This window comes from Pogoniulus pusillus, chromosome 3 (genome assembly GCF_015220805.1).
Source record: "Pogoniulus pusillus isolate bPogPus1 chromosome 3, bPogPus1.pri, whole genome shotgun sequence".
In the NCBI taxonomy this organism is placed as follows: Eukaryota; Metazoa; Chordata; class Aves; order Piciformes; family Lybiidae; genus Pogoniulus; species Pogoniulus pusillus.
Window position 1 is genome coordinate 26,772,763 of NC_087266.1, and position 13,258 is coordinate 26,786,020.

The 13,258-nt window shown below is 37.6% G+C and overlaps 1 protein-coding gene across 7 annotated transcripts in view; it reads left to right on the forward strand.

Moving 5' to 3' along the window:
• NBEA (neurobeachin) overlaps positions 1-13,258 on the forward strand; it is a 527,236-nt gene that overhangs the window by 403,350 nt on the left and 110,628 nt on the right. The gene's annotated exons all lie outside the window — the stretch shown is intronic.

Sequence of the window (13,258 nt, forward strand, 5' to 3'; positions counted from 1 at the left end):
GTTTTTCCCAGTGTTATAATACCTTGTCGTCTCCATCAGTTCAAAAGAAACCCATCTTAGGCTCATCTTAGGCTCATAGTTATAATTTCATATGAAGATGTTTTGATGATGTGTGTTCACCATAATTCATAGGCAGTATAATTGTTCTTTAGGGACATTAGAAGGTAACATAGCATAGAGTAGCCTTGAATCTGCTCTAAGTTCCAACACAGAGCAAACTATCTTCCAGGAGTCAGTAGCCCTCCATATCCAACACTTCTGGGCACTTCGAGTGTATGACAGCTGTAGATTTTTTTAATTTCTTGACGATTATGCTTAGCTGTTACAAACTGCAATACAGAAAGTTTGGGGGTGGTGAGGATGTTGTAGATGTATAATACTGATCACTTCATCAATACATATAATTGTATTTTGTTTATAAAAATAAATTGCTCTAAAAATTAATGTACTCCTAACATTTTAGCAATATATATATTACTCCAATTATATTACCAAATGTTGGCAGTATAAAAGAGATTTTGTATATGAAGTTAACAGCAAAGTGTTACTGTTTTATGATCAATATTGCATAGGAAGAAATATTAGGAACAGAACATGAAAAAACGTGCTCTGTAATAAAGTGTTGCCTTCTAATTGCTTTTATGGAATTTAGTTCATACGCATTCTGCTCTAAGTCAAATAGGAAACTATTAAAATCCAAGATGCTTGTATATATCTTCTGTATGACATTGAGTTCACATCTACAAAAAGAGAGAAGAGAGGCATAAACCTATCTTTCTACCTGTTATTTTTTAGGAAATGGGTAATGTTTAACAAAACTCAATTTTTGTATTTTTCTCCAAACCAATTATAGGCCTTCAGTTATTGTCGTGTTAAGGATTTGCATCATGGTACATTTAAGTCTTCAGACATTTTTTATTGCATTGCACTTTTGAACAAGTACGTTGCCATGCAAGTTCTCACTAAGAAAAAAGGTGCTGAGGATTTCATGACTTAATTCTTAAGAAAGAATGCATTATGTACTTGTAGATAGCATACATTCTTTTTTTTCTTCAAACTATTACTATATTTTTTGCTTTTGCTGTGTCATAGAACTTCTCTGCAAGGAAAATACTTAAACATATAAAGATAAATTAAATACTTGAAGGCACTGTTTCAGAATGTAGCAGAACATGATTTTCATCTAGTCCTTTCTGGTAACTGGATGGACAACACATTCACCTGGAAACTGAGGAGCTTTGTTTCTTTCCTGTTTGAAGGGAGCAGTTTGCCTTGTATGTTGGCAGATTATGACTAACAAGCGATGCTTGTTCTGCAGTCCTTTCAGAAACATGGCAGGAGTCAGGGAACTTCTCTTTCTATTGTTTAATCAGTTGTAAGTGTGTGGGAGCTTGCTAGGAGCTGCTTGTCACTGACTTTCCTTGGGGCAGCAAATGATGCAGCTGACTGATGCAGTGTCCATTCTGGACCGTTGAGGAGCTATGTCCTCTCATTCAGAATACAGCAGAGAGGTGGAAGTGACACCACTGTTGGGAAGGGTGTTATTTTGGTTCATGTACCTTTGAGATAGAAGGGAAATGATCTGTCTATCCCAACTTCTAGCTTTAGGCAAAAGAGAGCTTTTTTGTTTTCTTGCTATTTTTTTGTTTTAGTCTTCCATTTTTTCTCAGCTAAAAATCTCACAAATTCTATCAAATCTACCAAATACTTAATAAAACTGCACTTTTCTGTCAAAAATTAATTGAATGAAACAATGTCTGGGTTTAGTTTCAAGTTACAAGCATTTTTCAACACTACCTTCTCCCTGGATTTGTGAATCTAATTTGTGAACTAATTGAGTTTCTCTACATTGGATTTTGCTCCATTATTTCTTTCCTCAGTGTCTGTGTTTTGAGTTGGGCTGTGCTCTAATATGGCTCTAGAATGTATTTGTCTTTGGTTCCTGTATGCGCTTTTGCCCCCCTAGACGCCATCAGCTTCATTCCCACTTCTAGAATCTTTAAATGAGCTGAAGCATCTGCTTAACGCAGTAATTGTTAGAATTTAGTTTGGATGTAGAGCCTAAAAAAGACCTTTTCTGAGATGGGGAGCTGGGATTGTTTAGCCTGGTGAAGAGGAGGCTCAGAGGTGACCTTATTGCTGTCTACAACTACCTGAGGGGTGGTTGTGGCCAGGAGGAGGTTGCTCTCTTCTCTCAGGTGGCCAGCACCAGAACGAGAGGACACAGCCTCAAGCTACGCCAGGGGAAATTTAGGCTCGAGGTGAGGAGAAAGTTCTTCACTGAGAGAGTCATTGGACACTGGAATGGGCTGCCCAGGGAGGTGGTGGAGTCGCCGTCCCTGGAGCTGTTCAAGGCAAGATTGGACGTGGCACTTGGTGCCATGGTCTAGCCTTGAGCTCTGTGGTAAAGGGTTGGACTTGATGATCTATGAGGTCTCTTCCAATCCTAATAATACTGTGATACTGTGATAATGTGGTAATATCTAAATCTGCCACCTCTTCCTGATGCTGTTCTTCCTAAGAATTTCAGTCCATTGCCGACATTTCAAGAGTTGTCTAAACTGAGTCTGTTTGCATGCTGCGTAGAAGGGAAATCATACAAAGACACCTAAATGTGTGGCACCTATGAAATGAATAATAAAAATAACTCTTATTCAGAACTCTCTTTTCACAAAGGTACTACTTTCAACTTCTGTACCACCTATTTTTCTATTTAAAGCTATGCATTGATATTTCAGAAAAGCAGAGTTAGAAATAATGCATTTAGAATATGTAAAATATTATCTTTGGATTTTTTTTAATCTGGATATTAATATTTAGCAACAATGTTTCCATATTTAGAGGCAGTTGTTATTTTTTCTCTAATAACATTACTGCAGCTGCTTCTCAAGAAATCCCCATGTCCTTTCCATTACTTTCCTCAAACAGAAAATTGTAGCATGCAAAACCATTTTACCAATGGAAAGAGGAAAATGTCCTGAAAATGGGCCAACTTCAAATATTTTTTTCAGATTACTGAAAACGAATAGTGGGAATAAGAGTGTCAGTTACTTTCAGCTGAGTGGGCATTGCTTTAATGGATACTGAAGGGGTGCACTCACCAAAGAAACCAAATTGAGAAAAGGTTGGGGTGAACAGAACCGTATGTTCTATTCCAAGAAAAGGGGCCTCTTGAAAGCTTAAAAAAACATTGGAAGTAGAAGTATAAGCTGAGAAAAACTGGCACGGAAGTAAAGTCCAAAACCACAAAAATAATATCTGCATTTTTTAGATCCCTGAAGAGGAGAAAAATGAATCAGGAGTGCCAATATTTGTTTTTTAAAAAGCTTTAAACTGATGCAAATGGAGAAATTATAATGGCAGACAGTACTCAGCTGAACCTGCAGAGCACAGGATCACAAGAGCTTTGTGGGGAAAGTGTTTAAGGCTTACAATAAAGAAACATTTTGCATGGAAGCATGTTGAAGTAAAAAGGAAACCTTAATGAGAAGAGAAAGTGAGACCATTGTCCTAGACCAAAGTGGGCAGAATGAAAAATTATTACATGATATGTTGGTGAGATTTTGGAAGTGTTTACTCTTGGGTGACTATGGGAATTGAGTCTGAGAGGATTTTCATAGAGTAACTTAAATGTATGTAAAATACAAAGAAAATAGTAAGTCGATGAACTGAAATATTAAACTAATTTGAATTGTCCTTCCTCTGTATTTAGGTTCTCAATTTCCCATTTCAGAAAAGCAAAATACAAGGTGTTACTTACCCAGATTTGGAATGTCTTAAATATATTTTCATGCTATATTTACATTTCCTGACATGATATATCTCTTTGCATGCTGCATGCCTACTTTTCCTGCTGTAGTAGTTTGGCCCTGGCCAGGGGCCATGTGCTCATCAAAGTCACTGTCATTCCTCTTCTTAGATGGACAGAGGAGAGGGAAAATATAACAAGAAGCCCATGGATCAGGACAGGAGCAGTTTAATAGAACAAAAGCAAAAGCTGAAACCATGTGCAGATGCAAGAGCAAACAAAGATGTTATTCTCTACTTCCCATCAGCCGATGATGTACACCGCTCTCTGGGAAAGCAGGGCTTCAGTACACATAGTGGTTGTTCCGGATGACAAATGGCATCAACAAATGCCCCCACACTTCCTTCCTTCTTTCCCATAGCTTTTATATCTGAATTCACATCATATGGTGTGGAATGCCCCTGTGGTCAGTTTGGGTCCCATCCCAAGTTCTCAACCACCCCTCGACCTACTATTGAGGGGGGTAACATTGAAAAAGCACAGCCTTGGTGCTGTGCAAGAACTGCCGAGCAGTAGCCAAAACACAGGAGTGTTATCAACACCCTTCCAGCTGCCACTACAAAACACAACACTATGAAAGATGCTATGAGGAGAACTAACTCCATCTCAGCCAAACCCAATACACCTGCTAAATCTGAAAGTTGATCATATCCAGTACTTTATCAAACATTTTTAAATTACAAAATGCTCATTCAATATGGCATTTCATAAACTCTTCAGGTCGTGGATCCATGCCATTAATGCCTGTCTTTTCAGCCTATATTGAGAATACACGAAGCAATCATACAATTGCCATGTATTTGTAATGAGTTCTGTATTGTTAGATGGCTCTGAGTTTGCTGCATGTGCACAGGAGCCATTTGTTTTTAATTTGTTGTGGCGATTTTGCTCTACGCAGTGTTTGGGATTTACCCCCCAAAAAAGTAAATTACTGTGCTTAGTTAGAATTCGGAAGTGAAATTAAGTTATTATTTACAAAAGTAGGCTAAATATAAAAGGTAATAAACATATACAAATGCACATACAACTAGGCAATAGCCCAGCTACCCCCTTGGACACAATAGCTCAGAGCCAGTCCTGTGCACTGCAGCACAGAGGCCTTACCTCCTACTGCAGTAACTCAAACAGTGATTGACACAGAACAAGTAAAGCAAAGTTCAGAGAAGAGGGGAGGACACACTGTAACTCCAGGTTTTCAGACCAATGAAATGGGATAAGGATGTATCTTATGTTTTGTTCAGCCCCTTGAAGAGTCCACCCCCTGGACTCTGAAATTCTCTGGAAAACTTGTGTGTACAATTTACAACTAAGGCATTAGTCTTAAACCTGTAACACCTGTGAGGATCTATATTCAGCATTTCACATTGTCCTTGAAGCAAATGGCAATAGTACCAAACACTAAAAGGAAATTCAGATCCTTGACAGAAAGGAATGATTTTCATTAATTGTTTTCTTATGTTTCTAACCTATGAAAGCATACAATGATACTAAACCATTTTATGAATAACTATTGTGTACCTGGGTCAAGCATGTAAGAACACTTGTGTAGCTGGCTCTAGACAGCTCTCTGCTCTTGTGAAGTACTCCATGTTCTGTTGGTAGGCATCCTCTTTTAGGTGCTGAGGTTGAAAACTTGGGAGCATCCTGTAAGACACTAATACAGGGCGTGTACCAGATAAGTTCCATGACATTTTTTGGTTCCCAAGTTGTTCTGAAATGGTTAACATGAAATTGGCTGCTGCTTTATGACTGAAGCACACTATTCCTTGCTATGTCAAATACAACTAGAAAGAGTAGCAGCTTTTCCCACAATTATAATTTCTTTTTTCTTCCCTTTCTTGGCATATTTTGATTTTTTTTTTCTTACCGGCTTACTCCTGTACAAAAAAGATGAGGTGACCACAAATTTAGATTTTTGCCTTTTTTGTTATTATTATTCTCTTATATCACTTTATACAGAAAGCAAGAAATACAATCTTCGCCAGATAATAGGGAGGCAAAGGACCCAGGTAGAACTTTTTGGATGGTCCATACTCATCACAACTGTTTGGCTATTTTTCAGGAGGGTAATATCAGATTTATTTTTTTTAAGTTTAAGTTTACAATATAATTTCATTGTAAACCCCCTACTTTCTCAGCTTTAGGGAATATCAAATATTGATTTGACACGGATGGACAAGAGAGCTTCTGAGAATTTCTCTTCTCTCCTTGGCAGCTGCATTCACAGGAATGTCTGTCAGGAGAAGCCGTATGCAAACTCCTGGCCTGGAATCTGGAACACGAAGGCTTTTTAACTTTTGCTTATTTTGATAACGTAGGTGTAGGGACTGCAGTGTAACTGAACTGAACCCAGATTTCTTCTTCCTGTCTTTTAGTTGAGGTTGTCACACATAACAGAGACTCATGGTTGGCTCTTGCAGGTAGTCTGTCTTCCCAAAGTTGGTAATGTTGAATAAAGAATGAAATGCAAACAAAGATTCTTTTTTAACTGAAGGACCACCATATATGGGGATGACAAGAGCTCATTTTGTAGTGGAAGAAACACAACTTTGAAAACTTGATTTTAAAAAAAGGACCAAAAAAAGTACAGCATGTAGTTAATACACAAATAAAATACTTGTAGCTGTAATTGCCAGCACTGAGGAGGAAATGCTGGACATGTAATTCAGAACATTTAAAACACTGGAAAATAGAAAGAAACTTTTTTAAAGTTATGAGGGTTATGGGACAAATGGTGAGTATACAATATAGTTATTTTAATTATATGCTTCCAAAACTTTTGATTCAAGTAAGAAGTTGAAGGTTTGCTTTGGATTGAGCTACCAGGACACAACGACATCCCACTAGACCTTACTCAGTTAAGACAAACCTGTTCAAATGCAGAACCAATACTTTTGAAATGTGAAAGATTAAAGTTGAAGAAGTAGGAGAGATAGACTTAGAAGGAGGTGAAAGGGTAAATTCATAGAAGTTTCTTGTATCCCTAGAGGAAAAAGAAAATGAAGGAAGTACCACATGGCAAAGAGAATACCTTGCGTTGCTGGGTAACAGAGACATCTAACAGATAGATGGGCTTTTGATGCCTAAAGTAAGGGTGTACCAGGGTTCTTTCCTTTAGTGTTCTAACTAAAATAATCGTAGTTAATACCTACAACGTAGTAGTGCTATCCACTTCAGCAGTGGATAAATCTTTCTTTGTAAAATGGTGAAGTATTTTCAGTATCAAAATTACAGTATCCTCAGAAGCCCTTCTGTTCATTGATAAGAGGGAAAAAAAACCCAAATATTTGATTTCAAGAAATGCCCATTTTATTCAGAAAGCATGACTCTGGGAATCATTTTCAGACTTTTAAAAAAAGGAATGTTTAGGAATTTTGGACTGTATCTGTGGAAATGCAGCAAAACCCAAACCAGTTCTACTATACATAAGTGCAAGGCGACCTTGTCCCTTGCTGATCATTTTGTTTGACATTATTAGTACAAAAAATAAAGAATGATGAAGGAAATCAGTGAATAAGTGCTTAGAAAATAAAATTTCAGAAAACAAACCCACCACAAAGCCCAAATAAAAAGTTATATTACATATTAATGGATATATGCATTTTGCACTATGTAAACAAAGCTTGATAAATGTTATGTGTCAACTGATACTTTCACTGAGGAATCAGGTTAGAATTAAAATACCCTGAACCAGAAATCTGGTTCCAAAAGACAAGTGATGAATTTCCATTGGAAAGAATAGATTACATTCACATACATAGACATTAATGAATCACCCCAAAGGGCTGCTTTTAAAAAAGGAAATGTTGAGCCATAAGCAACAATTCCTTGCAAGAGGCTGGAGTGACCAATCTTACCATGAAGTTAGCAAGAGAATAGGTTGCCCTTCTACAGACTGCTTTCCTCCATTTCTTTGTCACCTTACTTTGTGATTATTTCAATTCCAGAAACAATAATCAAAAAGGCCAGAATAGTTTCATATGCTATGTCTGGTGCATTCTGTCTACAACTATCTGAAGGGAGGTTATAGCCAGGTGGAGGTTGGTCTCTTCTCCCAGACAACCAGCAATAGAACAAGGGGACACAGTCTCAAGTTGTGCCAGGGGAAGTATAGGCTGGATGTTAGGAGGAAGTTCTTCCCAGAGAGAGTGATTTGCCATTGGAATGGGCTGCCCAGGGAGGTGGTGGAGGCACTGTCCCTGGAGATGTTGAAGAAAAGACTGGATGAGGCACTTAGTGCCATGGTCTAGTTGACTGGATAGGGCTGGGTGCTAGGGTGGACTGGATGATCTTGGAGGTCTCTTCCAAGCTGGTTGATTCTATGATATGAGATGCAAATAATGGTATAAAGCAGTGAAAATAAACCTCAATACTGAAGTGTTTCTCCAAGGGAGATAGTCTATTAGGGAGATAGGAAAGGAGAATGGAAATTAGCATTTCTGGTCTTCTGGTTAATGTAATACTTCAAAATCCCAGCCATTAGTTTACACTTAATTTGTTATCAATAATTGAATAATTAGTGACAGAGCTTTAGGATTAGAAATGGATTGATTCTTCAGTGAACGAAAGAAAAAGGAGGTCTTGATTACATGAGGAAAAATTAACAAATGGAACCTTCATATTTGAGCCAAGCAGGAAAACTTTTCAGTAATGGTTCTGTTTCCTTTCTGTAGAGCTTTCCTTCTGAACAACCCAAGCTACTTTGCTAATCTAATCTAAGTAACTGTTACCATTAATTGATTTTTCGTATTACAGAACTCTGAGATGTAAAGACTTCTCATTCCATTGTTAGGGTGACATCTTCATCTTGCAGCAATCCTAGCAAAATTTTATTCTCAGTCTGTTGTCTGGCCAGTGGACTCCTTGCTGTCTTTTAAAAGTAGCTGTATTTATGAGTAAATGAAATGATTTTACAAGGAGAAATGAGCTTTAAGCCAAACAATTGCAGCTGATATTGAAAAATTATGCTCAGTTCAGATTTAGATATTGTTGGTTGGCTGGTAGGATTTTATTGTATTAAAACATGTATTAAAACTATTTAAGGACATATATGCAGTATTCTATGATTTGTGATGAAGTTTCAAACATTAAGGCATACCTTTAACAAGAAGTCTTCATGAGTGTTTGTAGGAGAAAAACTCGTACAGCTACCGAAATAATGAGTACTGACTTTAAAAACAATAGAATATGGAATGGAGCACATGGTAGTTTTGACTTCAGATGTCTAGGTAACATAATTTCAGTGTGTTTTGGTGAATGAAGTGGCATTTCCACGATTTTATAAATATTTAAATACATAATTGTCCTGACTTGAGTTAAAACAGAACTAATTCTGGCCAGTGATTTTACTTTTCAGATCAGTCTCTTATAACTAAGTGCACTTCCTGAAATTAGCAGCATGTTTTGCAGACACTGCTTCTGGTAGTAATAACACTCAATAGCAATAACAACTCTAGTTAGTGCCAAGGCTTGGTATGTGGACCAAGGTCACTGCTAAATCTGTTGTACTCTGTTGGGGGTGTGGAGAAAAAGGCCGTGCCTGCTGTTCAGGTGACTCTAAACTGGCCAGTGAGGTATTCATTTCACATATATAATAGTAGTATAAAGGTGAATGATCACAAGGGCCAAGCTTTTCTCTTTCTCATCTTCAATGCTTAGCATCTGAAGAGGACTCTATCCCTTCTGTCTTGATCTTCTTCCATGAGTTCCTGAATCCAGCTCCAGAATCCAGCTCCTAAGTCTGATTCCTGGGTGCTGCTGAATCCAGTCTGAAACTTAAGCCACAGCATCACTCTTGACAATGACTAATTTACCATCAGGGGGGATGGGTTTGTAAACATTTTGGGGTTTATTATTATTATTTTCATTTAAATTGTTTTAGTTTTTGTTTGGAGTTCATAAGTCATAAGTTTCTCTTCCTTATTCCTGTTCGCTCCCTTTTGAGAAGGGAGAGGGGCTGCTAGAGAATGTATGTCAGTCATTTTTTGGCTGGCCCATAAGTCATAAGTTTCTCTTCCTTATTCCTGTTTGCTCCCTTTTGAGAAGGGAGAGGGGCTGCTAGAGAATGTATGTCAGTCGTTTTTTGGCTGGCCCAGCCCTAAACCTTGACAATAATACATGCAGTCTGTAAAAAAAATAAAATAGCCCATCTTTCATTTATGTGATATGAAAAGTGAAATGCTGAAAGTGATCCTTGAAGTGAAAAACAAAATAATGATTTTTTAAAGCTTTCAGAGGATTCAAATTAAGAAAATTTGAATTACATTGTTTTGGCTCCTATAGCAACAAGAAGAAATAATCCTGCAACAATGTCAGTAATTTTTGGTGTGAGCTGTAGATGCCTAACAACAGAGGGTTTAATACACTGCTTGAAAACAGTGTTAGATGAATGTTATGGAGGATGGCAGAAACGGGTAGTACATCCTGGACAGGAAAACAATACAGCAGAAATACTGAAATAATTGAGATGATTCGATATCGACATGATAATCTGATATTTCTAGGACTAATAGACAGTTAAGAAGAGTGTAATTGCGGACAGTAATTGAATTATAGACTCTTTCGTTTCCTCTGATTTCACTGGAGTGCTATTTTAAGTCATTTGTTTGGTAGTGGGTGAATGTACCTTTACGAAGTTGTAATTGCTTTATATTTGATTAAGAAGAATAGGAAGAAAGAGGCAGACAGTGTATGACTGATATACAATGTGTTTTTAGTGTTGTTTTATTGAAATTGAGCTGTGGTATATAACAAGACATCCTAAGCGTATTACTGTAAATCATCTAAAATGTTAATACATCAGATATAGTCACTATTAAACATTTTTTGTTAGGAAAAGAAAATAGGACAACTAGAAACATTTTTGAAACAGAACATGAATTCCTGAAGCATAGTGTTTTGTCAGGAAACTAATTTTTTGGCTAATCTGCTGTCTGATGTAGATCTTGTTACTAAATACATTTCAAAACCCTCTCTCTGGGAGACTGCACTTATCTTTTATTTTTTTTAACTTGAGTTTTTTCCTCCCTATTTCCTCTCTGTATCTTGAGAACTTGTGAATGTATAAAAAATACGTATCAGCAGCAAAATACATTCAGAGGTGGAGGGTGATAAAAACTTCAGTTATTATTCATATCCATCTGAATTTCGCATACACAATACTAGCTGTATCCTACTATCTGATCTCAGTGACAGACTGAAGGAAAATTTGGTTTATTTAGCTCATCAAGGAGAAAGCTAAGCACTAACTGGATCACCGACTGTAATTACTGATACAAGGAAAAGTTATCTGGTACTAGAATAATCTCACAGGCAAAGGTGTCATGAGATCTAGTGGCTAGAAGCTGAAGTCAACAGAGTTCAAAGTAAAAGTAAGGTACAGATTTTTAACCATTGCAAGAACTTGTCATATGACATACTAATTCCATGGTTGGCCTGTGACTGAACAGGGGAAGCATATAGACCCTTGTGTGTGTCTGGGAGATGTCCAAAAAAATCAAGCCCCTTCCCTTCTTCAAGGCTATGTTTAGTTAGTGTGGAGAGCCAAGGCGAAGGAAACAGCACCATCAGCAGTGTTGCTCTCCTCCTGGAGAAGAGGAGGCTCAGGGGTGATCTTATTACTGTCTACAACTACCTGAAGGGGCATTGTAGCCAGGTGGGGGGTGGCCTCTTCTCCCAGGCAACCAGCAATAGAACAAGGGGACACAGTCTCAAGTTGTGCCGGGGTAGGTATAGGCTGGATATTAGGAAGAAGTTCTTGCCAGAGAGAGTGATTGGCATTGGAATGGGCTGCCCAGGGAGGTGGTGGAGTCACCATCCATGGGGGTCTTCAAGAAAAGACTGGCTGAGGCACTTAGTGCCATGGTCTAGTTGATTGGTTAGGACTGGGTACTAGGTTGGAGTGGATGATCTTGGAGGTCTCTTCCAACCTGGTTGATTCTATGATTCTATGATTCATTTTATCTCGAACCTTCTTCTCATCTAGACAGAACACAGGGCTTAGTGTATTCCTTTGTCCTGTCTCCATCAAAGACATTTGAATATAGCATTAGAATGCTATAAAGTGTGCTGAAACATATTTGTGTTGTTGCTTTTGTGGCTTCATCTCTGAAATAGACTCACCATGGTTAAAAGAAAAACGTTATGGAGAACAAATTAACAAAAATCCAAGAAGCTCTTTTAACCTCTAGTGTAAAAACTTAAGTAAGCTTTTTCATACATAAAAATGTGTTACTAACTGCATCAGAGAAAATAATGGAGGAATACAATTTCCGTTACATCAAGCATGAAGGATCATTGACAGCAGCAACATAGGGTCTCCCTAACATTTCCCTGTACAGAAGTTGGGGGAGGTTATGAATACAGAAAGCAAAGACCTCAACAGAGTGAGTAAAGCACCACAAGCTGGTATGCCAACAGTTTTTGTGTACCTAATGAAGAACAGAGGAATTCAGTCTCTCTAGTCTGAAACCTTCTTTTTGCATTTCCCTTTACTGAAGGTGTTTGTTGTTTGTTTGACTGAGGCTGCAACTCCTCTAGGAACTGCAGCCTAGGAGAAAGCAGTCTACAGAGCCTGGGAAGTGCAGTTGGGTATGGCAAGGGGATGGTCTCCATCCCAAACAACTGATCTCTCATAGGGTGAAGCGTCAGGATCTCAGCTAAGGGCAGCATCCACCAGAGCAGAGATGGAGGGCTGAAGGTAGCCTTCCAGTAGGTAAAAAGGATTTAAGAAGACTTGTTCTACATACTGCTGAAATGATAGTTCACAGATAAGTTAATAAAGCAGATACCTAATCAAATTGTGAATGTCTAGAATAGTGAAAGAGGAGTGGAAAAGATTATCTAGGCATTAATATATATATTTTAGAGCAGCACAGGCAACTGAGAAACTGACAAACTGCAATGATTGTTTTATTTTATTTTAAAATATTTTTTGCATCCATTTTAAAAATGAAAAAAAAATTGTGTTCCATTCATGGATTTGAGTGTTAGATGTACTTAAGTTTAGAAAAAGTATGTGTTAGCATACCGTTCCAGCTAATTTCTGTTTATATGAATGGAATTCAATGGGTTCAAATTTGTGACCCTGAAATGAATGTGAATAGAAAGTTATATTGTTTTGGTTGTACTTTGCCCAACAGAGCTTCTGAAGTGAATCTGTTATCTGATACATGACTGACAATTGTGTAATGCTTACTGTTGGGAGAAAATAAAGCCAAAGCATAATGGCAACTGTGTCTGTTACCTTGTGCTTGCTTGTAGAGTTTGAGTTTTGGTTGGTTTTTTTTTTTCTTTTTTTTTGTTTTGATGGGGTTTTTATGTGTGTTTTTTGTTTGTCTGTTTGTTTTTGTTTTAGTTTGGTTTATTTTTTTGAGTAAAATAAGTTGATGTGACTCATGAGAAATAGGCCTGAGGAGCATCAGGTTGCAGTACTCACTGATATTCTAACAG